This window comes from Grammomys surdaster, unplaced genomic scaffold, assembly GCF_004785775.1.
Source record: "Grammomys surdaster isolate TR1022 unplaced genomic scaffold, NIH_TR_1.0 371, whole genome shotgun sequence".
Taxonomy (NCBI): Eukaryota; Metazoa; Chordata; class Mammalia; order Rodentia; family Muridae; genus Grammomys; species Grammomys surdaster.
In genome coordinates this window covers 4,555,876-4,574,017 of record NW_021604790.1, presented here as the reverse complement: position 1 = coordinate 4,574,017, position 18,142 = coordinate 4,555,876, and the positions used below count along the sequence as shown (strand labels likewise).

The 18,142-nt window shown below is 45.3% G+C and overlaps 1 protein-coding gene across 1 annotated transcript in view; it reads right to left on the bottom strand.

Annotated features, from left to right (window-relative positions):
* The window catches only part of Myl4 (myosin light chain 4), a 34,559-nt gene that overhangs the window by 10,228 nt on the left and 6,189 nt on the right, over positions 1–18,142 (bottom strand). The gene's annotated exons all lie outside the window — the stretch shown is intronic.

The window sequence follows — 18,142 nt, the reverse complement described above, 5'->3', positions numbered from 1 at the left end:
GCACATTTGTGCCAAGGGTGGGAATCTGGGCAAGAAACAGAGACAGGGCAAAACGTTGAGAGGCTAGAGGTTAGGAAACTCAAGATCTATCTGTTGCTTACTACAGACCAGGTACTGCTAGACACTAGTCCTATAAAATAGCATTAAACCTTTCATAATTCTATAAAAATAGATACCATTATTATTCAGATAACACAAGCACACACAAAAAAAAATGTTAAAATAACTTGGCCAAGGTCACTTAAATGATTAATTATGAGTTGGGATTGGAAGACCTGATCCTAATGTGTATAGCTGAATAATTTATACTACAGTCTCATTTATATTAGAAAGAAAAGTGAGGTGGAGCAGTCATCGAGAAGGGCAGGACAGAAATAGGGCAGGATGAGGCCCAGGGTCATCCCAACTCTCAGGAGAAGAAACAGAGCGACGCTGAGCTTGAGACCAGTCTGGGTTATATAGCAAGATCCTAATTCCAAAGAGAAGAGAAAAAGAAACAGAGAAAAGAGAAGAGAAAAAGAAACAGAGAAAGAAGGAAGGCTGGAAGGAAGGGCATTGGAGGTTAGGAGAATCAACTGCTCAAAGCCCTCATCTATGGGGACATAGAAGCCCTCATCCACGGGGACATAGACCGTGAAGAGGGAATAAGGGAGGATGACAGAAGCTTCTTTTTTTTTTTTTTTCACTTCCTAAACTAATGAAAATTTTTGTAACAACTATGTGATATTTTTTGAGGGAAAAGATAATAAAAAGATATTTTTTGGGGGGGAAGATAATAAAAGTCAACAATAATTCAGAAAAACAACCAGAAAAAAAAAATGTTTGTCTACCACACACACCTACTCTTAGCTGAGTATTTAGACTATGTAGAGCTCCTGGGATAAAAAAAAAAAAAAACAAGGAAGACAGAAAGAACACCGCTTTGACTTTCTAAGCCATTTCTTCACCTCCAAAGCAAGACTGTATGAGCCGAGGATGTGGCCCAGTTGGTACCGTGCTTACCTAACATGCACGCAGCTCTGGGCTAGATCCCCAGCACCACATAAAAGCACATACTGTAGTGACAGGGGCTTATAATCCCAGCATGCAGGAAGTGGAGGTGGGACAATCAGAAATTGGAGGTCATCCTCTGCTATGTCGTATGCCTGAGGCCAGCCTGGGCTACATAAACAAATAAAATAAGATTGCTAGTTGGGAGTAGTAGAACATGTCTATTACCCAGCGCTCAAGAGTTGACATAGGAGGATTGCGATTTCTGACCTGGGTCACATAATGAGATCCTGCCTCAAATAAGGAACTGAAATTGGCAGACTAGCCCACTGAGCACCTAAGCCCACAATTCCAGGCACCCTGGAGCCAAACATCTGCCTTCCTCCAGTTCCCTAAACACAACCCCAGATGATTGCTAGTAAAGCCTAAAGTACCCTTGGGCTAAGATCGCCTTGTGCTGTGCAGACTTAGTGGTGAAGACTCTACGGCCCAGAGAGGCCTTTTAGCTTCTCTCGCTGTCAGTGCACACCTAGCTAAATCCATCTTAGACGACGCTGTCCCTTCCCATGGCCGCCTACACCCATGCTAGCTGCTGGAGGGCAAAGAAACCTTCAAAGGAAACCGAGGCAGAAAAAGGGGACTGAGCCTCGATCTGGGTCTGTCTCCTCTCTATTGCCTCTTCCCCTCCCTTGGCCTCACTCCCTGCTCTCCTCACACACCAAACCCAACCCCTTGAAGCCACTGGGACAGTGCCCAAGGAAAAGGCACCTTCTGCCAAGGCTGACAGATTGAGTTCAGTCCTCAGGATTCACAGCGTGGAAGGGGACAACTGAGTTCCTCAAGTTGTCCCCTAACCCCCACACGCTTATACTCCCTAACTTCCACAGATACAAAGTGATTAATTAATTACTGTTGCAAACCTAACCCCTTGCCCACTCTTGATTTGCATCCTTTTGTATTCCCTGCGAGTCCCCTCTCTGACCTACTTCACTCAGACTGGACTAATGTCAGGTGGATGGTAATGCGGAAGGAAAGCCTAAAACACAGCCCTTTCCATCTCTGCCTCTCCCTGCCTCTGTCCTGGAGTGTTCGTGGATGGAGAAACATTGAGAGAGGAAGCCTGGAAAACCATTGCAGCTGGAAGACTGTAGACTGGCATCCTAACCAGCCACCAGTGTCTCTCTGGGCCACAGCCAGCTGACCTCTGACATGAAAGATGATCGGGAGCTTTTAAAACACGCTCAACAGACTCCTAATGCCAGGATACTCCCAACGCTAATATAGAGAGGCCAGGTCTGGTGCTTCCCTCTGCTCTCAACCCTCTAAGTAGCACCCTATCCTGTGTGATTTATAGTTTCTTTGGGGTTTGTTTTGGTTTTTACAATTATTTATTTTGGTGGGGGGAGGCAAGCCATGGGCATATAAGGAAGTCAGAGGGCAACCTATAGAAATTAGTCCTCGCTGGGCGGTGGTGGCTCACACCTTTAATCCCAGCACTTGGGAGGCAGAGGCAGGTGGATTTCTGAGTTCGAGAGTTCGAGGCTAGCCTGGTCTACAGAGTGAGTTCCAGGACATCCAGGGCTACACAGAGAAACCCTATCTCGAAAAAAACAAAAAAAAAAAAAAAAAAGAAATTAGTCCTCTTTTCCAACCATGTGGGTCCCGGGATCAAACTCAGGGCATCAGGCTTAGCAGCATATTACTCTTGTCTAATGAACCTTCTTCCTGGCCCTTATATATTTAATTTGATGTGATTCCTTAGTTTTTATTTATTGGATTTTTATTTTTACTTTAAACTTATTAAAGATTTGTTTTATTTTAAATTGTGCGTGTGTGTGTTTATGTGTATGTGCACATTTGTGGAGACCAGAAGAGGGCTTTATATCTCCTGGAACTAGAGTTACAAGTAGTTATGCGCTGCCTTACGTGGGTGTTAAGAACTGATCTCAGGTCCACTGTAAGAGCAGCAAGTGCTCTTAAATGCTGAGCCATTTTCTCAATATTTAATGTTCGGTAGATTTTTTTCTTTATCTTTTTTTTTTTTTTGAGACAGAGTCTGACTATGTAGGCTAGGTTAGCCTAGAACTCACAATGTAACCCATGCCAGCCTCAGACTCATGGTAATCTTATACAAGGTATAAGTGCACATACCTTGTGGGTGTGTATATGTGAGTCTATGTGTGTAATTCATTCATTCATTCATTTTGTGTGTCACCTGAGAAAACCAAAAGTCGATGCCTAGTGTCTTCATCTATCTTTCTCTACCTTATTTTTTGAGAGAGGGTCTCTCCCTGAACCAGGAGCTCACTGCCATAGAACTCTGGAGATTCACTGTCTCCAAATCATACACTCCAGGACTGAGGTTACAGATGTGGTAGAGGAGGCAGGTAAGTATCCAAATTCAGATTCTCATCCTTGCCCTGTGTCTTATCCACTGTTCTATTGCTGTTTTTGAAGAAATACCATAACCAAGGCAACTCATTAAAAAAAAAAAAAAAGTTGAGGGCTTGCTTATAGTTTCAGAGGCTTAATCCATTATCATTACATCAGGAAGCATGGTGGCAGATATGGTGCTGGAGCAGTAGCTGAGTGCTATATTCTGATCCACAGGACAAGAAGTATGGAGCGGGGACAGTAAGGCTGGCATAGGCTTTTGAAACCCCAAAGCCCACCCTGAGTGACACACTTCCTCCAACAAAGCCATACCTCCTAATCCTTCTAATCCTTTCAAACAGTTCAACTCCCTGGGGACTAAGCATTCAGCTATATGAGCCTATGGGGGCCACTCCCATTCAAACCATCACATCCTATGGGGGTTCTTTACCCACTGAGCCATCCATCTCCTTCCTGTGATTTACATACTCAGGTTCTCACAATCATTTTCAAAGAAATGGGTCAGCTATTGTAAAGTCTTTGCATTACTAATGAATAATATACCCTCACCTGCTGACCAGTTTAAACACCAGTCATCCTTGTTCTTCTAGAACGAAATGTAATAATGTGGTCCTCAAAAGACAGAGGGCTGGGCAGGAATGTGGCTCAGGGGTAGAGCACCTGCCTAGCACTTATAAAGCCCTAACTTCCATCCCCAGCTCCATATAAGTAAATAAATAAATAATCCAGAGGGGCTGGGGAGATGGCTCTACAGTTAAGAGCAGTTGTTACTCTTCCAGAGACTGGAGTTTGATTCTCAGAACTCACATCAAGAGGCTCACAACTGTTTATGACTCCGACTCCAGGGAATCCAATGCTGCTGGCCCCCTAGGTACCAGCACTCAATGGCACATAATCCAAACACATATACACACACCTACACATAATTTAAAATGATACAAATAAATATTAAAAATAGAAATCTAGAGATAACTAGAACATAAAGTCTGCAGGGCTCTCTGGAGTAGACCATGGTATATCTGAAGCCTGTTTTGACCATTTCTGATACATCTCAAGCGACTGTGAGACTTGTAAGAAATGACATGTGAGGTAGGCAAACCATCCCAGCGAGAGATCATCATTTCCCATGGATTCCCCCGGCAGAGGAAGCCAGGCTTCTCGGGTTTCCTCAGAGGAGCGCTAGGAGAGAGAGGCGCAGAGGACCAAGGGACAGCATAAGATGCCAGTGGCTAAAGGGATCGTGAGGTATGGGTGTAAGACAAGTGTGGACAGATGGACAGACGAGGCAGAAAGGGATAGAAGGGGGCAGGGTGGCAGCTTAGAAAACAGCTTGTAGAGTATTTTGGCCCAGATAACACGTTTTGAGTCCCTAGATTCAGACAGCCTGCCTCCTCAGAAGAAAAGCCAGATTGTCTGAGATCTCTGGCTATGGGGCACCCCAACATGGGGCAGGGATGGGTGAGGGCCCTTTACATGCTTTTGACTCTCCTAAGCAACCACAGGAAAAGGGTGCATGGTATTCCTGAAGCAACTGGAAGAGAGCTGTGGTTTCTGGGAAGGAGCCATGGATGAAGTTAAGAGTCGAGACAGAGATGAACCTTATTACCTAAACTTGCTGTTTTGAGAGGGATCCCAGTAACTGGAGCCAGAGATCCCACTTTCTGATCACTGATGTTGAATTTTAAGTTCCCACAGGGACTCACCCTTCAGCGCACATTGGCCACTGTAAGAAAGAAAAGCAAGAGGTCCCGGAGAGTGGGCGTTGGCAGCCTAGACTCAACCTCTATGGGGGCAGCCAGCGGTGCCTGAGCCAGAGTTACTCTGCCACCTAAGTGCTCCTGCTGGAAGGACTTCAAATTCAGTGGGTTGAAAATAAGATAGAATTTCACACCAGCCAGTGTATGTCAGATGTCAGCTCAGAGACAACGCACCGAGAACTGCCGCCAGTCCTCATTTGGACCGCACATCAGCACTCACTCCTCTCTCTGTCTATTGCCTCTGACCGCACAGGGCCTGTCCCGCCCTGAAAGGGATAGTTAGCCTCTTCTGCCTAGGATTGAATGCTGCCCACAGCAGTCCTGGCTGCTAACACTTTGCCCTTGCCACCCACGCTCCTTCTTTCTCATCAGTGTCTCAGAAACCTGGTTATCATGGGGTACTGCTGCAGTCGACAGCGCTTTAACCCATGCCCTTAAAGGAGCTGGCAGAACAGGCTGAAGCCCACTCAGGAACCAGACTACCTGGGTTAGAACCCTGACTTGGCGCCGTGGGCTAGCCTGTTAATTTGTTTGGGGCTTGTTGTTGTTGTTGTTTTGCTGCTGCTGTTGCTGTTGCTGCTGTTGCTGCTGCTGCTGCTGCTGCTGCTGCTGCTGCTGCTGCTGCTGCTCCTGTTTTGAGACAGGGTTTCTCTGTGTGGCCCTGGATGCCCTGAATTTTGCACTGTAGACCAGGCAATCCTGGAACTAACAGTACCTACTTCTGCTTCCCAGCTGCTGAGATTAAAGGTGTGATCCACCATTGCCCAGCACCAGTTAAGTTCTTTATGCCGCCGTTTTCCTCCCCTGGAAACAGAGCCGTTGATAGAACTTCAAAGGAGGGTTGTGAAAAATGACATAACTAGCTGTTGTGTGACTTTTCCTGGGAAATTGGGGTGTGTGTGTGTGTACATTTGTGTTCCTGTAGAAGCCAGAGATTGATATCAAGTCTCTTCCTCTATTGCTCTCCACTTTATTTGTGTGTGTGTGTGTGTGTGTGTGCCTAAATTTGTGTGTTCCACAAGTGTGCTGGTGCCCAGGGAGGCCATTGCAAGCAGCTGTGGGTACCTGATGATTTTGGTACTGAGAGCTGACCTTGAGTCCTTTACGAGGATTGCTGAGTCAGCTCTCCGGCCCCATCCCCACTTTCTTTTACTTGTTGATGTTTGTTAGTTAGTTTGGTTGGTTGGTTGGTTGGTTGGTTGGTTGGTTGGTTGGTTGGTTTTGTTTCTCAAGACAAGGTTTCTCTTTGTAACCCTGGATGTCCTGGAGCTTGTGCTGTAGACAGGGCTGGCCTTGAACTCACATAAATCTGCCTTCCTCTGACTCCTAAGTGCTGGGAGTAAGGGTATCTCTCATCAAACCTGGAGCTTGTCATTTTGGCTAAACTGGAGATCCAGTAAGATGCCAGAATCCTCTTGTCTCTGCCCCCACATCCCAGCACTTGAGTTATAAGCACATGCCATCACACCTGGCTTTCACATGAGCGCTGAGGAGCCAATTCTGGTCCTCATACTTTGCAGGAAAGCTATTTCTGTGTACCCCAGATAGAGCGGGCAAGGATAGGAAAGGGGATAGAACTGAGTCCACAGAGCTGTTCTCTGACCTCCAAACACACAGGTGCAAACACACACACACAGCCGCACAAAGAAAAGAAAATGTTGGTATTGTCTTTGCTCTAGCAGTTATAAAATAAAAACTAAGAAATGGAAGTTCTCACAACGATCTGTTAAGACTGTCCACATTTTAACTCTCTAGTGAGACTTAACCACTGTTGACCAAAAGACTGGAAAGAAGTCCACAAAATCTATATAAAGAGTGAGTGCTTTCTGTGGAGACTGAAAAATTATTAAAGTGTCTGGAAGCTGTAGAAAAATGGAAATGCAAAGATGAGCTGGAAGTCATTGGCCTAATAGAGAAAAATGGGCTACTTAGCCACATCCAACTAATCACGGCAAGTCTGAAGACGCGGGGAACGCTTTGCAAGAAGGAACTCCCGAGACAGCATTACTGAGGAATCTGGAAGCGATGAGAGCTAAATTGGTGCTTGAACCAGGAAGTTCTGAAATATCTTTAGCATGTGATACACAGAGCAAAGAAAGCTCAGGGTGGGGTAACATGCTTGTAGTCCCAGGGCTGCGAGGTGGGGATGGGCGGACCCCAGGGGCTCACTGGCCGGCCAGCCAAGTCTACACACATGGTGAATTCCAGGCCAGTAATTAGAGCTTTTGTCTCATAAACTAACTAACTAACTAACTAACTAACTAACTAACTAACTAACTAACTAACTAACTAATTTAAGAAGTTGAACGGTGCCTAAGGAATGATAACATGCGTCCCCCCCACCAGCCCGTCATGCGCATGCGTGCGAGCACTTCTGCGCATGAAAACACACACAATGAAATCTTTTTTTTAAGACCTCATACATATCTATTTCGTGTTTTAATTACATCAAAAACTAGTAAAACAGGTCTTGGACTCAGAATAAAACTGTGGTGTCCTTGATGGATAAATTGTAAAAGTATTGGAGGCTTTCTGTAAAAAACGTTTAAGACTAAGCCAGCTGGAAAGCGTCTCCGGCTATTGACTGCAGAGCCTCTGTGAACCAGAGTTCTGAGTACATGTGAGGCTGGCGCAGTTGCTCTGGTAGAATGCGCGGTAGTCACGTGAACAAAAAATGATTCATTGCTTTTTCAGATGAACTAGTACCATGTCCCAAGTCTGGGCATGACCTTAAAACAGGCTTTAATGACTATTAATCAAATTCCAGCAGGTGAAACTGATTCCTTTCTTCCAATGATCCGGGGCTCAGACGACAAACACAGCTGCTGAGGTGTTCGTTGTAGTAACTGGTGAGACCTTGGTTGGAGAAGTCTGTTCCGAGAGAATATCAGAAGAAAACAGACATTCCAGCTAAACCGTTCGTGGGACAACATCGAGTGTCTTCACTGTTTCAGACTCAGATGACATATACGTATTAGGCATGTGTGGCTTTGACACTGGAACTCGTGATGTAACCCGAACTTTCATATCACATGTGATGTTTCATAACATCTGCATGACGTAAGAGGTCCTCAGTAGTGCATAATCTCACTGGAGACACGGGAGACTCACTGCGACTTCCCAGCTGACCGTCATCCAGTGAGAGATGATGGCAAGGTTATGCGCGTTATGAAGGGAGAAGGAAAAGGAGGGAGGAAGGAAGGAGGGAAAAGAGGAAGGGAGAGGAGGAAGGAAGGGAGGAAGGCAGGGATAGGAAAGGGAGGAGAGGGAGAGGAAGGGGGCCCAGAGTTGTAATGTACTCAACTAGCTCTTGAGGAAGCTTCTCTGGCCTAACAGACCACGTCCTCCCAATGGACTGTAAAAAGAGTCAATAGCTTTGCGTTGGTGAATGGGATGTTTGTGCTTAAAGGAAATAGGATCCAAAAACATGAGGGAGCCCACTTCACGGCGCCCACCTGAGCAGTGCATATTTGTTTAAGTGTTTCCATTGGAAAAGGACAGTTTTAAGAATGTCCAGATGCCCCAAATGCACCAGACATGTAACCTTCATGGAACTCACACACGTATACGTCAAGAGGGTTAAAAAACATAAAATGTTTTATTAGATTATTGATGAGCTTTTCAAATTCTTTTCAGAGTTTTTCCAATGAATTACATGTTAATATTGAGTTAACTCAAGAATTGGTTTCTTTTTTTTTTTTTTTTTTTTTTTGGTTTTTTGAGACAAGGTTTCTCTGTATAGCCCTGGCTGTCCTGGAACTCACTCTGTAGACCAGGCTGGCCTCGAACTCAGAAATCCGCCTGCCTCTGCCTCCCAAGTGCTGGGATTAAAGGCGTGCGCCACCAACGCCCGGCAAGAATTGGTTTCTTAACGTAGACCTAGATGGCTTTCCTTTGACTGATTTTTGAAACAAGGTTTTACCATGTAATCCAGGCTGGCCTTGAACTCAGGATCAACCTTGGATGGGTATACTGTTGAAAGTGATGTACTTCAAATAAGACTCAGTCTTTCCAAAACGAGTGAGGTGGATTGCCAATTCCTGTGTACATTTTAGCATTTGATTCAGTTATCACAAGACCTAAATGTTCCTGGGAGAACTTAGGCAGGTGGACCTACTTTTCCAATTATGAATTTCATGAAATCTAACCACAGAGGATCTCCAAAAGCTAGAGGCCTAGACTACATGAGGAGACCCTTTCTCAAACAACAAAGATCAACTGTGGCTGAACACATACGAACTTTTTTTTTTTTTTTTTTTTTTGGTTTTTTGAGACAGGGTTTCTCTGTACAGCCCTGGCTGTCCTGGAACTCACTCTGTAGACCAGGCTGGCCTCAAACTCAGAAATCTGCCTGTCTCTGCCTCCCAAGTGCTGGGATTAAAGGCGTGCGCCACCACTTCCCAGCCTCTAAGTAGTCTAAATAGTGCAGAGATGATTGAAAGTATAATGGAGTATATACCTACGTTATATAAAAAGACTACACCATTTATGCCTCTTTGTATAAAAGACTAGGACTTCAGCAGATATTGGTACCCACCCTGGGTTCTTAGAACCTGTGAACCAATCCCATAGATACTAGAAATGGTGTATATTTTAAATCTATCTCATCCACAATGATTCAAATTATACATTTGTGAGGGCATTTTTGTTCTATTCTGGTTTTATTTTCTATCTCTCTATCTCTGTCTCTGTGTGTTCCTCTCTCTCCCTCTCCCTCTCCCTCTCCCTCTCCCTCTCCCTCTCCCTCTCTCTCTCTGTGTATGTGTGTGTGTGTGTGTGTATGTGCATGTATGTGAGTGCATGCAGAGGCCAGAACATGATGGCAGGTGTCTTCTGTCACTCTCTGCCTTCTTGCCTGGAGATAGGGTTCATCACTGAACCAGAAGCTGCTCATTTTGACTAGACTGACTGGCCAGTGAACTCTTGGGATCTGCCTGTCTCCGCTGCTTGATGCTGCAGTTACAGGCATGCACAGCCAAGTTTAGCTTCTTGTGTGGGTGCTGGAGAGTCAAGGTCAAGTCCTCAGGCTTACAGAGAAAGCACTCTCACTAAGCCATCTGGGTTTTACTTTTTAAAAGACAATGTGTAGTGTAGCTCTGGCTGGCATCAAACTGTCTTTGTAGCGGAGGATGACCATGAATCCCTGATCCTCCTGTCTCCATCTCCCCAAGTGCTGAGATTACAGGCTTTGTCCACCCACTGCGCCTGGGTTCCAAACAGCACATCTGTAACACTAGGAAAATAACAATGTCTATTCAAGCCAACCGTGGCAAATACTAAAGACTTGAACATCAAGATGAGTGGAATGGTAGGCACTTGTAATCCTAACACTTGGGAGGTTGAGGCAGAAAGATCAGGAGTTCAACACCAGCCTCAATTATAAATGTAGCTCAAGGCTATCCTGGGCTAAATGAGACTATCTAGAAGTGGGAAGAGAATACAGTTGTGTCTGTGTTTATACTCCATTGTTTGGCTGTTTATCCAGAACTAAATGAAAGTGCCTAGAACCTAACTACCAAAAGAAGAAGCAGAGGGTCTATCTAATGAAAGTGCTCTAGATCAGTGGTTCTCAATCTGTGGGTCTTGACCCCTCTGGAGTCAAAGGATTCTTTCACAGGGATCACCTGAAACCACCAGAAAACACAGATAATTACATTACAGTTCACGAGAGTAGCAAAAATATAGTTATAAGGTAGCAACAAAAATAATGTTATGGTTGAGGTCACGACATGAGCAGCTGTATTAAAGGGTCACCGATTTAAGAAGTTGAGAACACCTAGATGATACAGATGTTTTAAATTTCTTAAAATTATCTTACAAGGTAATATGTTGCAGGATATTGGAACCTGTGTCTAGTTAGGGTATGGTCGACCCTTAGCACACACCTTTAATCCCTCTAGCTGGAAGATAGACATGCTCTTAAATCCCAAACAGTGAAGGTAAAATTAGTTTGTAGAAGGAAGCACTCATGTTTGAAAGTGCTGTCTAATTGAATGGCAGACAAAATGATGAATTAAAGATCTGACTGACTAGGATATGCCCAACTCTCACCAGAAGAGAGAGGAAAGGGAAGCTACTTAAGGGAGAGACAGACGGCACAGGAGGAGTGCAGTACAGGAATGCAGTAGAGCCAGTGGAGAGAGCAGTGCAGTAGAGCTGAGAGGGAGAGCGGGGCAGCACACAGGGAGGAGGAGGCAGTGTTACCGGGAGAGCTTTACAGAGACAGATCGAAGAGAACAAGCTAGACTCAGGGAAAGACAGAACGAGCAAGAGAACAAGAAGGAATCGGAAGATGAGAAAAGATTACTAGAGTTAGTTTGGGAAGAAGACCAGTGCGAGAGAGAGAGAGAGAGAGAGAGAGAGAGAGAGAGAGAGAGAGAGAGAGAGAGAGAGAGAGAGAGAGGTGTAGAGGTCAGATTGAATCAGTCAGCTTCGAGAGGAGTTTGAGTCAGAACAGCTGAGTTGCAAGAGCAGGAAAAGGTAGCAAAGGTGAGCTTCCTCAGCAGTCAGCCTCAGAGACTGAAAGCATGCTAGGCCTAGATTAGATTGTATGGAGGCTGGAAACAGACGGAGGTGGTAAGCCTCTGAAATGACAATTGAAACAGGAGAATAAAAAACGACTTTTCAACAGTAGACTTCCATGTGACTTTTTTCATGCATTCTTAGGTTTTAATCCTCCCTCTGCTCTGTCTTCTCTGCTATTTCCAACTCCCATCCCCCCTTAGTCCTTCTACCTTCAATATTTCCAACTCCCATCCCCCCTTAATCCTTCAATATTCCCTTCCCTACTTTTGTATCACACATTCTCTACTATTCTCCTCCTGTAAGCCCCGCCCACAACCCCTTTCTAGCTTCCTGGCCTCTACAGAAACTCCAACTCAAACATATCAATCCCAAATTTTGAAGCTAGGATGCCTCATCTGTTGTTAAGCCTGGGTTACCTCATTCAATATATGTTTACAGTTCCATCCATTTTCCTGAAAAGTTCACAATTTCATTTTTCTTTAGAGCTGAACAAAATTCCACTGGGTAATGTATCACATGTTCATCGGTTGATGGACATCTGGGCTGACTCCGGTTCCTAGCTGCTGTGAACAGAGAAGCACTCACCATGGATGTGCAAATGATACAGAACTTTCATCTACTCACCAGGCAGGTATATGGACCCTGTCTGAGGGAGAGAAAAAAGATGCTAGCCAGTGAGATAATTCAATTTAGATATTTGCTTCTAAGTCTATACACACCAAACAGCCTTCTGGTTAGATCTTGGATGCTTTCAGAATCTTTTTCAATACTTTTCATTAACACACACACATTCCTTTTAAATATACATAGAATATCTAATATATATTCTCTTTAAATTTATAATGCACAATTGTTTTGATTCCCAATCTGTTTTTCCAGATTAAACTGGCTAGGATGTTAGGAAAATGGGAATTCAGAATGGCCTAGACTCCCTGGTTATGTCTTTGTGGCATTTCTAGCCACTGGGCTTTCTCCAGCTCACATAATCCTCAGCTGCTAACGTAATCTCCCTTGAATTCCTTTCTCCTGAGCTCATTTTCCAAGTCAGTCACCACCACCCTGAGTCTGTTTTGGAGTCATCAGTCTGGAGCTTAAACTTTCAACAACTGTCCCCCACACCATAATTTTTAAACAAGCTTACAAGGCTTCACTTCAGACAAGCAAACTAGCTTACTTCCAATCCCTGCCATTCTTAAAGATTTTCATTTCATGGGTATGGATGGTTTTTGCTTATGTGTATTTGTATACCTGGTGTTCTAGGAGGGCATTGAATACCCTGGAACTGTTAAAGGCAGTTGTGAGTGGCCATGTGTGTGTGTGCTGAGAGAATCGAACCCGGGTAAGAGCAGCAAGTCCTGTTAGCTGCTGGTCCAGCCCATGGCCCAGCTATCCTCATCTCATACTTTAGCTGTGCATTTGCCACGCAAACCTTGGGTCAAGGGGCACACATCGTAGTTCACCTCACTCAGGACGAAGTTTTGGACCATCCCCATACCAGGCACTACCTTGATTTGACTTGATTTTTTTAACTTTTTGTGTTATTTATCCTCGTATGAAAAATAAATCATAGTCACCGGAGATGACATCATTGCAAGATCTTTCCTTCTGCCTTGTTTTTTGTTTGTCTTTTTGAGGCAGTGTCATGCAGCTGGGCTTGAGCTAACTGCGGCACAGCAGAGGATGGCCTGGAAGCCCTGATCCTCCCTCCTGCCTCAGCCTCTCAGGGCTGGGCATGCATCACCACACCAGGTTCTACTCATCTGTTTCTAGCACCAACCATGGCCCCCACAGCCCACACTCCTTCACAGGGTTTTTATGTTCCTCCCACTCTCCTTCAGGACCTTGGCTTCCCAAGAAAGGCTGTGTCTTTCAAGCCTATGTATGGCTCATTTTCCCCCCATAATCCAGAGAATCATATGATTCTGAATCTACTTAAATACAAAGGCGACATCTGGCATGGTCATATAAATTCTGGCTCATTTCTGTGTTAAGTCTAGCCTCGGTGCCTTCTAGGGTGAAAAGCAGACTCTGTGTGTCAAGAATGTGAATTTGTGTGTGTGCATGTATGTGCATGTGCATGCGTATAGAGGCCACAGGTCAACCTTGAGCTTCATTCCCCAGGAGTTATCTACTTTGAATTTTTGTTTATGTTTTTTATTATGTACATGGGTATTTTGTCTGTATATACATCTGCACACCAGAAGATAGCATTAGACAGTTGTGAACTGCCATGTGGGTACTGGAAATTGGCTGAACCATTTCTCTAGCCTAGAGACTTTGGATTTCTGGGAAAAAACAACAACAACAACAAAAACAAAACAAAACACAACAAAACAAAAAAAAGAACCCACCAGTAGCCTAGAGCTGACTGCATAGGCCAGACTGGCTGGCTGGTGAGCCCCAGGTTCTGTCTGCCTCTGCCTTCTCAGCACTTGGATTACAAACACTCACACCATCAAATTAAGGTCCTGATGCTTCAGAAGCAAACATTTTACCAACTGAGCTATCCTCTCAGGCTCCATAGGATAGAGGATACTGATGACCACTTGATTCCTCAAATGTAGGAATCTGGTCATAACAATTCCTGATCTATGTAACTACTATGAAACTGGTTCTCAAGCAGTAAAGAGGGAAAAACTGCTTTCATTCTAAATCCCTTCAGAGCACTTAGGAGGCAGAGGCAGGTGGATTTCTGAGTTTGAGGCCAGCCTGGTCTACAGAGTGAGTTCCAGGAAAGCCAGGGCTATACAGAGAAACCCTGTCTCAAAAAACCAAACCAAAAAAAAAAAAAAAAAAAAACTAAATCCCTTCAGATCTTATATGCAAAAAAGAAAAAAATGTTCAAAATTGTGGGGCTGTAGTTCACGCATGGGTGTGGGTCCTGTTGGGCTGAGTTATAGATCCCATGTGTCTGTCCCCCAGGCAGCTGGAACTGCGGCTCAGGGAGCAGAATCATGGAAATTTGATCAAGTTCACTCCATTTGGTACTGAGCATATGCCAGGCTAGGGGAAGCCACTGAGTTCCACTCCAGGCTTGGGGAGATCCCAGTCTGCGGTTTGGGGGGGCAGACCTCTTGCATTGGGGGTCTCTGGGCCGAGGTGGCTGGCTGGAGACCAGCTGGTCCCAGCCCTTGGGCACCCAGGTGCCACTGGGAGACCACAGAAGGACTGAGATGGGGGGGCAGGGGGGAGTGTTGGGGGCATACAGGCTGGACTGGCCTGCAGCCGAGAGGGATGAAGGAGAGAAGCTCTGGCGGCGCCCCTTGGGGTAGATGAGACTCTTGGTCGAAGTGACTTGCTTGGCTGGGTCATGGCTAGCTTGGCTAGCTTGCTTGAGTTGGCAGCCCTCCCTGGCTGGAACGAGAGGAAGTCTACGGTTTTAAAAGGTTTATTGTCATGGTAGAAAGTGGATGAAGCTGTACCCTGGGTTCTCAGGGCTGGCCTGAGGTTAAATATCTTTTGTAAGGAGGAGGGTCTGGGAAGGAATGCTTAATTGGCTATACCCTCTGGCCTTTAGGTGTCTCATTAATATGGAGATCTCTTGAGGTATCTCATTAATATGAAGATTTCTTGAGGCTCTGCAGCCTGTAGTCATGCCCTCTACCTATGCTACCTGTGCTATGTGACCTAAGGCCACCTTTCTTTGGGAGGGGCTGTGGATAAGAGAAAGGAACCAGGGCCCAGGAGCAAAGCTGAACACCTACTGTCCCTTTAGGGTATCAGGGGTTCAAGGCCTGCGTGGGATCAAGTACCCAGCTGCCTCTCACAGCCCACCACCCCACACAAAATAGTATCTAGAATAGAAGAGAAGCCGAGCAGTGTGGGACACACATTTAATCCCAGAACCTGGAGGCAAAGACAGAGGGATCTCCCTGAGTTCAAGGCCAGCCTGGTCTACATATTGAGCAAGGCATCCAGAGCTACAGAGTGAGACTCTGACTCAAAAAAAAACTGTTGCAGGATGTTTGATCATACTGTGAACCCTGAGATTGTGTTATCTACTGGAAAAAACCCTGATTCTAGTTGTGGTGTGGCTCAATCCTTACCACATACCTTTAATCCCTCTGGCTGGAATAAAACAGGCCCTTAGTACACACCTTTAAACTCAAACAATAAGGGTAAAGTTTTTTTTGTTTTTTTTTTTTTTTTTGGTGTTTTTCGAGACAGGGTTTCTCTGTAGCCCTGGCTGTCCTGGAACTAACTCTGTAGACCAGGCTGTCCTCCAACTCAGAAATCCGCCTGCCTCTGCCTCCCAAGTGCTGGGATTAGAGGTGTACGCCACCACTGCCCAGCCAGACATCACTTTCAAACATGATGTTTCCTTCTACAAACTAACTTTACCTTTAGCCAGGCAGTGGTGGCGCACGCCTTTAATCCCAGCACTTGGGAGGCAGAGGCAGGCGGATTTCTGAGTTGGAGGACAGCCTGGTCTACAGAGTTAGTTCCAGGACAGCCAGGGCTACAGAGAAACCCTGTCTCGAAAAACACCAAAAAAAAAAAAAAAAAAAAAGTTATGTCTGAATGGCAGACAAAGTGATGAATCAGAGAAAGATTTGACAGAATAAGGACATGCCCAAGTCTGACAAGAAGAAAGGAGAAAGGGAAGCTACTTAAGAGAGCAGTGCAGAGAGAGAAAGGAGGCAGTTTTACCTGGACAGTTTTAGAGAATGGGGGTGGGGTGGGGCTAGTCATTCAGATAGGACAGGGTGATCTGAGGATCACACGGACATTGAGGCTGAGAAGACAAATGGAACCCCACTGCTAAAAGAATAAAGGGAAAGCATTTTAGGAAGAAAGGATTCTGTTTTAATCAATATTTTCAATCTTCTTCTATACAGTTGATGCTTTTCAAAGAGAATGCCTGGGCCCTTTCTACAGGGAGACACAAGACTTAAATAGAATAGTCATTGCATCTGACTGCTATAATAAAATTCCACAGACTGTGTGGCAAGAGCAGTAGAAATTTATGTTCTCTCAGTTTTGCAATCTAGACATCCATGGTCAAGGTGCCAGCACACAGCTTCCCTCGAGAGCTGTCTTTCTGGCAGCTTTCTTAGTGTGCCCATGTATGACCTTTTCTTGGTGCACAGGGAGGAAAGAAGAGGAGAGGAGAGGAGAGGAGAGGAGAGGAGAGGAGAGGAGAGGAGAGGAGAGGAGAGGAGAGGAGAGGAGAGGAGAGGAGAGGAGGCTAGCCTGAGCTACCTGAGATCCCCATCTCAAACAGACAAACAAACAGTGAGGGTCCTAGGAGAGAAGAAAAGACACTTAAAGCCACTGAGGGTGACAGATGGAGATGTCCTACACAGGAGAGACTTATAAGGTGAGAAAAGTAAACAGGGCTGAACCAACAGGTGGGACCAGACCTGGGAGGGCCTTAGAAAGGAAGGAAGGCATTTGGAAGACACTTCCCTAGTGGGGGAGATAGGAAATCCTTATGGTAGGGAGGAGGGCTCAGGGACGATCAGACTTATTTTGGGATATAGGGAAGACTAGAAGCAGAAAGAAATGAGAAGTTATATTTGTAACTAGACGGAGGGGTGTGGAGAATCAAATATGCTGTCTTGACACACTGGTTATTTTTAACGAAAGGCACTTGAAAAACAGCAGATGCAAGAAGGGCACTCTGACCTTCCTTTTGATTTTGATTTTTTGTGGTACTGGGGATGGAACCCAGGGCTCAAGTGCTCTACCCCTGAGCCTCACTCTTGGGCCCTTTTCACTCCTAGAAACAGGTGATGAAACTCCCACATAAAAAGTAGCCCCCTACCCCTACCCCACCACTCCAGGAGAAAGATTATCTGTTTTCTACTTTAGTTTCTGTTGCCCTGAGAAAGGTCATAACCAAGGCTCTTGGAGAAATGGCTTGGTGGTTCAGAGCACTGGCTGTTCTTCCAGAGGATCTGGGTTCAATACCAGCATCTACACTGTGGCTCACAACCATCTTGAACTCTAGTCCCAGAGGCTTCAGCATCTCCTTCTGCCCTTCATGAGCATGGGCACCAGGCAAACATAAGATGCATAACAATATGGCTACTTGGCTTACAGATCACAGTCCATCACTGAGGGAAGCCAAGAAAGGACCTCAGTCAGGGCAGGAACCTGGAGAGAGGAATTGAATCACAGACCAAGGAGGAATGCTGCTCACTGGTTTTCTCCTCATAGCTCACTCAGCCTGCCTTTTTAAACAATGCAGGATGATCTGCCCAAGGGTAGCATTAATCACAATGGGTGGGGACCGCTCACTTAAATCATGAATCAGGAGAATGCCCCATAGGCTTGTCTGTAAGACAACGAATGTGATGGAGACATTTTCTTTATGAGATTCCAGATGCCCAGATGACCCCAGTTAGGGTCAAGTTCACAAAAGCTAACCAGCGTACCACCCAGCTAGCCCTTACCTCCCTGTCAATCTTGCATTACTAACTCCCCTGGACCCACACACTGTCTTGCTATGTTTTCATAGTGTAGTGTTCTTT